At 36.0% G+C, this 11,278-nt stretch overlaps 1 long non-coding RNA gene across 2 annotated transcripts; it reads right to left on the reverse strand.

The window, feature by feature from the left end:
* Positions 1-639: 639 nt before the first annotated feature.
* LOC131697445 (uncharacterized) lies at positions 640-7,502 on the reverse strand. Of its 2 annotated transcripts, XR_009307283.1 has the most exons (4): positions 7,455-7,502; positions 7,038-7,074; positions 5,754-5,866; positions 640-1,025 (listed from the first exon to the last, which is right to left on the reverse strand). It is a non-coding gene; the product is annotated as an uncharacterized LOC131697445 (long non-coding RNA). The 2 variants fall into 2 exon arrangements; XR_009307284.1 differs by lacking the exon at positions 7,038-7,074.
* Positions 7,503-11,278: the final 3,776 nt, after the last annotated feature.

Raw genomic sequence — 11,278 nt, forward strand, 5'->3', positions numbered from 1 at the left:
AAAATCTGAATTTTGGGTTTATTTTTGTTACTGTTTCTTAGTATGTGTAGCATCCTGTGAAGCCAGTACAAGAAAAGCTAGCAAAATAAATACACTTCATAGATCCACATATTGGAAACTTCTAGAATCACTTCATTTGTGGCTTGCTGTATTGCAAGTCACAAATTATACTGAATTTATACTGTATGACATTTCATTATATATCTCATCTGGTCAATGTTAAGTTTTAGCGGTAAATGTCAACATATATTTACTTATGGCAGCATGGTATGCTTTTGTGGTACCTGGAGTTACACAGGACTCTTGAGCCTTACAATGCGCAAAAGCGAAACATCCGGTCATTGGCCAGAGCCATTTGGTTATTGTTGAGATTTACCAGTTAATGTCTGAAGTAAAGCGTTATCATTTCACTTTTATAAAGACATTTGGTCATTAGCCAAAGCCACTTAGTTATTGTTGAGATTTACTGGTAAATGTTCGAAATAAAGCATGATGTTTATTTCAGTCATTTACCAGTAAATCTTAAGATTTCCCAATATTCTGACTATTACCGTAACATACTAATGGATAGTTGTGCTTTTACTTAGGGTGTTTGTGTTCGCTAACTGCAGAATTACTTTAATTACCTTAATTCTCATCTTTAACAATAAATATACAGAATATTGTATACATCAAGTAGAACATGTATATTCAGGGAACCCCAAGTGGGTCATCTGGTAAAAGGGCCAGATGGTGTGAAGAGCGAGTCATACAGTCAGGGGAGCGCAGGTTCAAGTCCCGGCTGAATCACCAGTCTTCACTGGGGATTCCAGAGGGAGCATGGGCTTGGCTATTTGTCCTTTCTCGTCAGCGAGCTACAGCTGACGACTGGCCAGGCACCTGGTAGCTCACCGAAATCCACTCTCAAATTTCTGGATGTAAAAGAGGCAGTTGGCTTGGTCGTGGTATCGGAGGATGCCCACTGACCTTCAGGTCTCCTGAGTTGTGTGGGGAATTGCTGCGGTGAGAGAACATAATTGCAGAGTCTAAATTGTGGAGAAAATCAGAGGTAAAATAATGAGACACTCTGTTAAAAAAAAGAAAATGGAAGTTTGAAATAAATTTATCTTGCCATCTATGTCAAGGTTGACAAGCACAGAAACAGCATACACACACATCAGCAACTGCACAGTGCCAAAAGGAAAACAAAATTGGGTTTTAAATCTCATTTTGTTCCCTTAACTGCTATTTAGGGAGACTGTGTCAGGCATGCCTAATTTTGTTACACATAACTTCATATTCACCTAATGTGAGAGAGATAGAGCCCTTATCTGTGTCTTTGGGGGCCAGTTGCATTCAATATTTTCCACTGACTGAGCAGTAGAAGGGATATTTTTGGACCACGGTTTACACTGATATCTCTGAAATGGCTGTATCCACAATGCACACACTGAAAGGGCAGCTGTTAGTGTGGCATTAAAGCACGTATTTGTCATTATCAGTTGGCACTGTCTGATTTCGATTGCAAAATGGTTAAACGGTCACATGCACTTTTTTCAGGCAATTCTAAGCTGATACAGGCAGGCTGCGTAAATATTGACAAAGGAGATGTTGCGCAATTTTTTTAAAAAAAGGCAGAAAGGCCATTGTTGGGCAGTAAAAGAAGTTTGCTCAATGTGCACTCAGAAGGTGAACATTTGAAGGTAAATCCATGCTGTAGTAAAGTTAACAGGAGGCACCAACACCATAGTGTTGTTTAAGGAGTGTTGTTTTTCAATGGGCTTGCAAAGTGATTTAAGCTTTGGCAAAGGAAGGAAATAAAAATGGTAACAGGTTTTGAAAGGGTAGAAGGTCCACCCAGGCATTTCTACTGTTATAAACAATAGGTAAATCAAGCAGTATTAACCCCACCCCCCCAAAAAAAGAAACAAAGAGAGTGAATGTTACAATGCCCCAAGCCTGTCTGGAAGGTAATTAACCCTTCCCTGCAGACTTTAAATAATAATAATAATAATAATAATAATAATAATACAACAAAATACACACAGGGGCAGGAGTACCCTGCCACAGGGATACTATAAAATTCTTCTTTTTTTTTTTTTTTTTTTTTTTAACAAAATAGATACAGTAAGATTTCGCCGCCCCCCCCCCCCCCCCAAGGGGTATAAAGTAGAACACCTTCAAGAGCCACTGGCTTGTCTTAAATAAACTAAATTTCCATAGCCGCAGACAGGAACTGAAACTGCAACACATTGTTTCATAGTATTATTTTTACAAAATGCAAATGAGTTTTGGATACATAATTAAAAAGCTTTAACCTGTTTTAACATCTATTGTGTTCCAGTCGTCTATATTGAACATCATATTTGATAATATAGCACTTCAAGAAAATATTTCATCTCGTGGTTCTGTACGTTTGTCGCAAACTCTCGATTCAATATTTTCCTGTAATGCACTGCAACCCATTTATATATATATATATATATATATATATATATATATATATATATATATCACACACAAAATGTCATATATAACATTTAATAATGTAAACATTTTTTACGGAACTGCATTCTTATGATTGGCTCTCTACTGTCTACACATGCAACTGGCTATGCCTCCTCCCTTACATAATTGACAGTCTTTCTTTAAAGAGACAGTAGTGTATATATGGTAAAAAAATAAATAAACATATTACAGGAAGTGTTTACCTCTAATTCCATCCAGGGGATCTGATGAGGATAACCTTGATGGGATTATATAACGTTATAATACACTCATTCTTTTCTCTATTATGCTTGGTTTCAGCCTTGGAATGGAGGTCTAGATAGTTTATTTAGTAGCAACACCTGCGAGCTGACTGACAAACAGGAAAGCAGCTATTGTAATCTTTGCTGGTCACGGACAAAACTACCATATTAAAAAGGTCACAGTTATGGCAGTCAAAACAAAGCAATACTTGTTCATAAATATTTTCAGTAAACTTTATAATTGTATTCAATATGTACTTTCCACCAATTAATTAAAGTTGTGAATTGAATGTTGCATTTACAAACTACTTCTAAATGTAGAAAATAATGATAATATACTCTATATCGCCCTTATCCAGTCGCCCTGGATAAGGGTGTCTGCTAAGAAATAAATAATAATAATAATAAATCCAATTCACTTATAAGTATACAATATCCATTACCAAGTTGAATAAAACTGCCACTAGGCTATACATTTACTTTTATATGTGCAAAAACTGATTTTATTTGTGAAACTATCCTTTTTATATGTTCACTAATTAGCCAATCAGAATATTGGCTACTATACCTGCTGCTTTAATTCTACTGTATATATTTTTCAACCAATCATGGTGACTCACTCTCTCAGTGACAGGCATCCATTTTAGGGACCTCATTTCCCTGTAAAGTGTGTACAGTTGCCCGTTTCACATGATGCTAAAATTCTATGTGTATTGCTTTACCCATGTTGCATTGCATAACATAGTTAATGAAAAAGGAAATAAATTGTTTGGCAGCTTTTTCAAAATTATTTCTTATCTGACCACCGAGATTTTTTGTTTTGTTTTTTGTTCTTGACCTATTGGACTCGAGTTAATAATCTGAGTGGCGCTTAACTTTGAGCTACACCTACCCACCCTCAGAACACCCTCCCAACACACGATTAAATCTCCCTTAAAACAGAAAATGAATATGTAATGTTTACTCTTTGAGCCAGAAGGCCTGTGAGGTACTCTGGAGACCTGATCTGACCTCAAAACAGGTTTAAGTTCTGAATTCTAGATGTGCTTTCATGAATGTTAGTGTAACCTTAACAAAAACATACATTCTTATCAAAACAGTCTTCATCCAACTTAATTCAAAGAACTAAGTAACCCCAATGTAAAACAATGTAAAGTATATCTCTGGCACCACATTTTTATGGTTTGGATTATAATGAGGGTGTTTGAGAACAATGTACCTGCTGCTATCTATGACAACAAGGCCATTAAACAAAACTAGTAAAGGCCAACATGTTTGCAATCTAACAATACCAGCAGTTTGAAGTTCATGTTCTGCCAGCATAAACAGTTTAGGAAAACAAAGGCGGGTGTGCTAGGTTTTCAGATTTCGGCGGAAGGGGTGGGAGCGAATAGATTTGGCAAGTTAGATGGCAAGGACAATGCAGAAGAATGTTCTACTTGTAAACAACCCCAGGGTCCCTTCCAAACTCAACTGGGCTCAGGCCCTCCTATCCTAAGCAATGGGCAGCAGTGTGGAGTAGTGGTTAGAGCTTTGGACTCTTGACTGGAGGGTTGTGGGTTCAATCCCAGGTGGAGGACACTCCTGCTGTACCCTTGAGCAAGGTACTTTACCTAGATTGCTCCAGTAAAAACCCAACTGTATAAATGGGCAAATGTATGTAAAAATAATGCGATATCTTGTAACAATTGTAAGTTGCCCTGGATAAGGGTGTCTGCTAAGAAATAAATAATAATAATAATAATAATAAAATAATAATAATAATAATAATAATAATAAATGCCCTCAATGCTCTTTTAACGGATAATGAAATGCAAGGACAGCTGGTAAACTGCCGGGAAAGTGAACTTTTCACCACTAGACCAATTCACCACAAGAGCAGGAACTGGCTCAATGGGTGTATTGAAAGGGGGGTGAAAACCTGTAGACTGTGTAGCTGCTAGCGCTAGGACACCGCTGTGGCTGAATGCACTTTTCTGTATCTATCCCCCCCCCCCCCCACCGAGATTAACACACAAATTTATGTTTTTACCGATTCCTGGTGCCTATAGGTCAGTTATCAGACCACAATTAAGTACCAGGAAGTTAGTCACCCTATTCCAAATTAGTTACAAAAAAATAAATGCAAACCACCAAAAGATCTTCATAAGTCAGAAAATATATTTTTAAATATTAGTTGTCAGTCCTTCATGACAATGGAAAACCGGCATGCCAGATGGGGACTTCATTACAAGACAACCTAAGCATGTTAAAGAGACTTGTGGCAAGGCTCACCAATAAGTATGAGTCACTCTGTTCTATTCACTGTATGATATCATCTCTATGTCTAGAGGACAGCAGTAGATGCCTAATAGATCACATTACTCAAGTAATGTAGTCACCTTATCCTTGATAAACCCCTGCAGTAAATATGGTTACTGGCACTGCAACAGCCGGCTGTGGAAATAGTGAAATAGGAAAAGATGGCAAGTAAATCCAGTTGTGAAAAAAAGGTTTGTTTGTTGTACTGTAGACACTTTACTTCTGCCTGTATTGTGAGCATCATTATAAAAAGACCAGGCAAACCAAATAGAGTTTACCATCACATCCCTTTTAAATTTCTCAGAAAACTTATGGTATGAATCAATGTGCTGGTGATAATTTTAAAAATAAAATAAAATCTAATATCTTGTAATGAAAGAAGCTTTGAAAGCTAAATAGGTAGTTGAAGTGACATCTAGGGCTGGACCAATATAAGATTGAGAAGAATTACATTACAATTAATTAGGATGCAGATCAATACATTGTGTTGTGCCTTCATTCAAACATTGTAAACTTATGATAGATTTGTTTGGTATTGTTCTGTTTTGCTTATTTCTGTTTCAATATATCCTACATAATTTTTTGCAGTAGTTTTAGTGGACGTATGTGTTTGGTAATTTGTTAAATTTAAAGTGACCCCATTTTTTGTAATTTGTTTCCTATTTCAGAAGAGTTTTCCACCAGCCTCAATCATTTCGAATCTAAGTCATTTGTTTGACTTACCATGTAATTGCATGTAAATGCTTGAATGTTTACATTTGATCGTTGCTACCACAGTAGATTTAGCTGCAAGACTCCTGGCAGGACCCTCATAGAAACCAGACAGCTCCATTTCACTGATGTTCAAGGATTTAAAAGAAAAAAAAGGAGAGGTCAGCCTTGTAAACAATATCACACTGGTTAAAATAATCAAATGTATGCATTAGGCCTGTAATAGGTTTTTGAATATTTTATGCTGCAATGACGGTGATGCTATGGTCAGTCTTGTGTTAAATCAGGGTTAAAATCGTTTACTTGCAATGTTGATTTTGCCCTTGCCCTACAGTGTAGTGCTGCCCTGGTCAACTATTGTTCTTTGAGCCGAGCCAGGATTATTTCACAACTTAGTTTGCATTGGCCTCTTGGGCATTGCAGGTTCCTGGTATATCTTGGTCTATTTTCTCAATCTTAACTTGGGCTTGAACTTCTGTTTTTATTTTCCAAATCTCTACCTCCCTTTAAGTTAGTCATTGATAGCTCGGTCTGCATCCTAATCCAGAGAAAACTAGCAATTAAAGACTGGGTTTAAGATAATTTCTCTTTGCTACAAATCAAGGAGATTAAATGTTGGACTTGAATGGGCGTTTTATGCTGAAAAGAAAATCTGTCAGGACAACTCTGTTAAATGAGTGAGGTTACCCTAAACATGTTACTCCAAAGGAACCATATATTTTTTTTTATATACAGCTCATGTATGCAGTTACAGTAACATGTGGAAAATGACCCCTCTTTATTCAGATATTGCACCAGTGTAGTGCATTCATTCCCTGTCATTAATACACATAGCTCATATGATGATGTTAAAACAGCTGCCACAACAGTTTCCAGCGTGACAAGGCAGCAACAAAAAAGGCAACTTAAATGTACACCAACTGTGAGTTCTCAGACTAAAATAAACACAATGCGTTTCAAATATATACTTCAAAAACTATTATTTTTTATTATAAACCCTAAGCTTCCTTAAACATTTGCTGGTGCCAACAATTCTCAAAATATCACTAAAACACATAACAGGAAAGCATTTACTAATAGCCTAAATCATTAAATACTTGCATGCTTTAGCATGATATACCCATATTCCCTTCTCTACTGCATTCAGTCAGCTACATATTGTTATTTATCAATTCCTAAATATAATTTAAAAAAGCATGACACATTAGTTTGTAAACCATTTTATTTGCAAGACTAGTACTTGAAGGTTGCTCTCCTTTATAGAAACCCAGCAGGCTTTTAAATGCAGTCAATTACCCTAGTGTAACAAGGGTGTTCTGTTACGTGCAGGTATCTGCTGAGACACAAGAGAGAGGGTTCCAATGTTGAGAATGATGCTTAGGCATCCAGGTTTCATTTATTCACAAATACTGCAGGCAGTTCCAGCAGTTGGTAGCCACCACTTTGGTACAAACAATTATATCCCTAGTGCAGAAGGACATATATACACACATGTACATGAATACAGTACAAAACACAGTGGGAAAACAACTAATAAACAAAAGGTGGCCAAGCTCAAGCCGTGCACTGCTCCCACTAAAAGGGAGGCCCTGCTCCAGGAACCTTCTCCCTGCACTATCTAAATAAACTGGTGAGATTACAGTCCCCTAAATGAATCCCTTTTCTACATTCCTAAGATCCCGGTAAAACATGCAGTGATCATTTGTAGCTCACCCTCGTTCAACACACAGTCATAAAGATTCTTCCCAGCCACCTCCAGGCTTACAAAAGACCAAAGAAACTGGCTTTTCAGCCCCTTTTTAAAGGCATGTGGCCAGGATTAATTGATAATCAATTAATCAAAGTCACCTGGCCACCTGATGAACATTAGGTTTAATTAGGCAGGAAATTAGGTCTAACCTCCCAGCCCTGCCATATCTAGCACACACTTTAATTTACAAAAATGTTCAAATTATACAAATTAAACACATTCTATTTACAAACCCACCCCTAAAATTACAGCCCTGACACACCTAGTCAACTAAAACCCAATGTATTTTTTAATTTTGTCCCACAAGATTTTGTCCCGCAATTTTTCTGTTATATTTTGTCCTATATAATTATTTTAAAGAAAATCACAGGTTTCAAGATCCTGATAAATTTACCAATGTTCCAAAAATGCTTTTCCTATATAATGTTTTTTTCACTGGACCAGTAAAGATACAATAAAGAGAAAAAAAGAAACAAGAATTACACTGTCACTTCAAAACAGAATTGCAAACTGGTCAAAGACAACAACTTTGATGGAAATGCTCTCCTGTTAAATGAGTTGCTGAAATGACTTCAGGCCATGCTAGTAAACAATATTTTACTCGCAATGTTGATTCAGCCCTTTCCCTACAGTGCTGTGCTGCCCTTGTTAACTGTATCGCTGTTTGAGCCAAGGGAATTTCACAACTCACAGTCCAGCAAGTGATGCAATCATCTGTCTCCCACTGGTAATTCCCCCACCCACTGCTGTTCATTCCGTTGTGGGTCACGTGCACCAAGCTTTCACTTGTCAAAGTTTCTCTTTAGTGACTGAAGTTCTGCAAATGTGTTTCAGTGGCCTTAATACAGAGAAAACATAACCCAAGCCTTCCCATGTTATATTATTAAACACTTTAACATTTACAGTTTAGATAAGTACAACACTGGAGCATATCATTAATTAGTAAGCAGCACTTATCACTTTGTTTAATGGGATTGGATATATTGGTGGGGGGGTTTGTTTAAGTGTTGGGGATCACTTAAACAATTTTTTTTAAAAGCACTGTTTAGATAAGTTTATGATGAGCTACAATTACTGGTAATACTTTATATTACCGTGTCATGTATAAATAATCTCTCAATGATTTACAGATTATGTTATTGTATGTGGAGTAGAAATCTAATATTAAACAGTGCTTTATTGAATTATTTTTTAAAGACCATAATACATACATATACAAAGTGCCTCCTAAGCTACGATGTGGAACCAAAAGTTAGATGAATGTGATTTAGGGTTCAAAAGTGCAGCAAGACTTTATCTACACCAAGTATAGTATAAATAGGCTTTTATCTCAGACATTAAACAAGTTCATACCTTTAAATACCTTGGAATGTTAGATTCCGGTATGCAATATATGAAAATATAATATTTGTTTTTATCTTAAAGGTCAGTGGTAAACACAGGTATGTAGGTAAATGCATGTATGTATAAGTCCAATCCATCTTTAAAATTTCACATTGGTTGGCCAAAACAAATCTTAACTTTTATTCTTTAACATTTTTCAGTATGTACTATTACTCCTATCTTTTGAACAGATTGGTGTTGTTTTGACTCACTTGGAAACTTGCAATCCAGGGTTCTGGACATGGGTTCTATTTGACTTTCTACCAAGTTTTAGTTTTTGACACTTATTAATATGACTGTAACCACATGAACAACAACCAGAGAGGGATCAATGGAATTTTATTTTATTCTAGTTTTGTAAAATTATCAGGAGTCTTTTCACCTTTCACAACATTTTGGGAATAGGGTCCACATTCTGGCAATAGTCATATTTTCGTGGGAGCAATTTTCAACTATTATTACCTGTTCGTCAACAGAGCTCCCAAAGAAGACTGGTTTGAGAAGAAGAATGTGTCATTGCAGTCTTTTTTTTAAACCAGACAGCCATAAAATGTGCCTATCTAGAAGGACAGAGGGGTCATTTTGACAGGCTCTGTGCTTTTCTTCTATTGACATTGCGTCTTCTGAAAAGGAATTCAGTTAAGACAAAAAAGACTAGAATTTTTTTATTATTATTTATTCAAACAAAACATTTACATTTAACAAATGATTGTGTAATGTACTCTTTTACATTCAACTATAACTATCACCTAGAATATAACAAAAATATGAAGTAAAAAAAAAGACCAAGAAACCCAAGAAAGATTTATCACTGAACAGATAGATGCAGTATGGCTCTTAATTCAAGAGTCTGACTTTTTGCATATGAACTGGTTCAACTCCTTTGATGCACATGAACCACAGACAGCTAGTTTTCTTGCACTGAATGTGTGTGTTAGTTTTCTTATTCCCATTGCTAGAAATTAGAGGATATGTCACCATCATCTGAATCAATGTCTTAGATGTTTTTCAGCTTGTGTTGCAGTAAGACCCTTTATTATAGCTGCTATCCTCATTGTGTGAAAAAAATGCATTTGGCATCAAATGCCATTTCCAAATACCATTCAAATACAAGAATATTATGAGGGGTCAAAATGACCTCTTGATCCTTCTGGGTAGATGTGTGTGTTACTTAAAAAAATATATATATATATAGATAAAGATAAGATAAAGAAAAAATGTACCAGAGTAAGAGGATTTAATATCAAGTTTTGAATATTATTATTATTTTTTTTAAATGGGGTCAAAATGACCCCTTGGTTGTTCCACTGTACTTGGAAACATATACTAGATTATTTATGTTGCTCATTTACTACACTTGAGTGAAATCATATCTTAAGGATCTGCAGATACACTCAAATTCTTATTACCAATAATGTGTGGACATTTACATTGACCCTTGACAGAAAATGACAACAAAGCAGCTGTTGCTTAGTGGAAATATTAGGTAATGTATTTCAAACCCATAAATACAAAGGAAACTGTTCCCAGTACAACCCCTCCTGACCAGTATACATTTTATCAGACTGATGTTGACAGATTTTATTTTGGAGTCGTTTGAATGAAGACACTCTTTGGAAGGCAAGCAAACACGCTTCTTCCGTCAGATGCAGCCAGGTTAGCTCATTGTAGGATATCTTCTGTGCATTACATGAACATTTGGGTATGCCTCATCATTTTTCATTTGTTAGAATTGTATTTTCCTTGAGAATTTGTTATAATAAATGGTATTTAGATACAGCATTAGATATTTGTATTTCTAGAAACATTTTTTTTTCTATTTCAGTGGCCTTTAAGCATTTTTTTTTTTTGGTGAACCTGATCAGGATTGCTAACAACTCATCTGCATGTTTTTACAAAGTTAAAATACTGATCTATGCCATATTTTTTAATGTTGACAGTTTTGAAAATGATATGGTACTATTTGGTAAAATGTTATTACAAAGAGTTAGAGGGTTGGAACCAAGTTTGAATCTACTGACCCCTGTCCTCACAGATACATACTAAGAAAGCAAGGCCTGCATCCCTAAATGCCAGGTAGATGACAGGTAAACCTGGAGCAATGAGGAATGTACTGGGGATGTCATAATCTTGGCCAGACTTCCTGTTATTCAACTAATAGCCCTTCCTTCCTGCTGCTGACTCCCTGGGTGGGCAAATCCTGGAAGCCATAAACACTCCATCATACAGTGGTCTTATTCATTGTAATCATTAATATAGAAGAATCTGGGTAACATTAATATTATGTAAAGATAAAATGTTTATAGATAAATTATCTATAAATATTAAAACCATATGCAACTTATGTTTTCAAAGCTCTAGACCAGGGGTGTCAAACTCCAGTCCTCGAGGGCCGCAGGGTCTT

This window comes from Acipenser ruthenus, chromosome 14 (assembly GCF_902713425.1).
Source record: "Acipenser ruthenus chromosome 14, fAciRut3.2 maternal haplotype, whole genome shotgun sequence".
NCBI classification, from domain to species: domain Eukaryota; kingdom Metazoa; phylum Chordata; class Actinopteri; order Acipenseriformes; family Acipenseridae; genus Acipenser; species Acipenser ruthenus.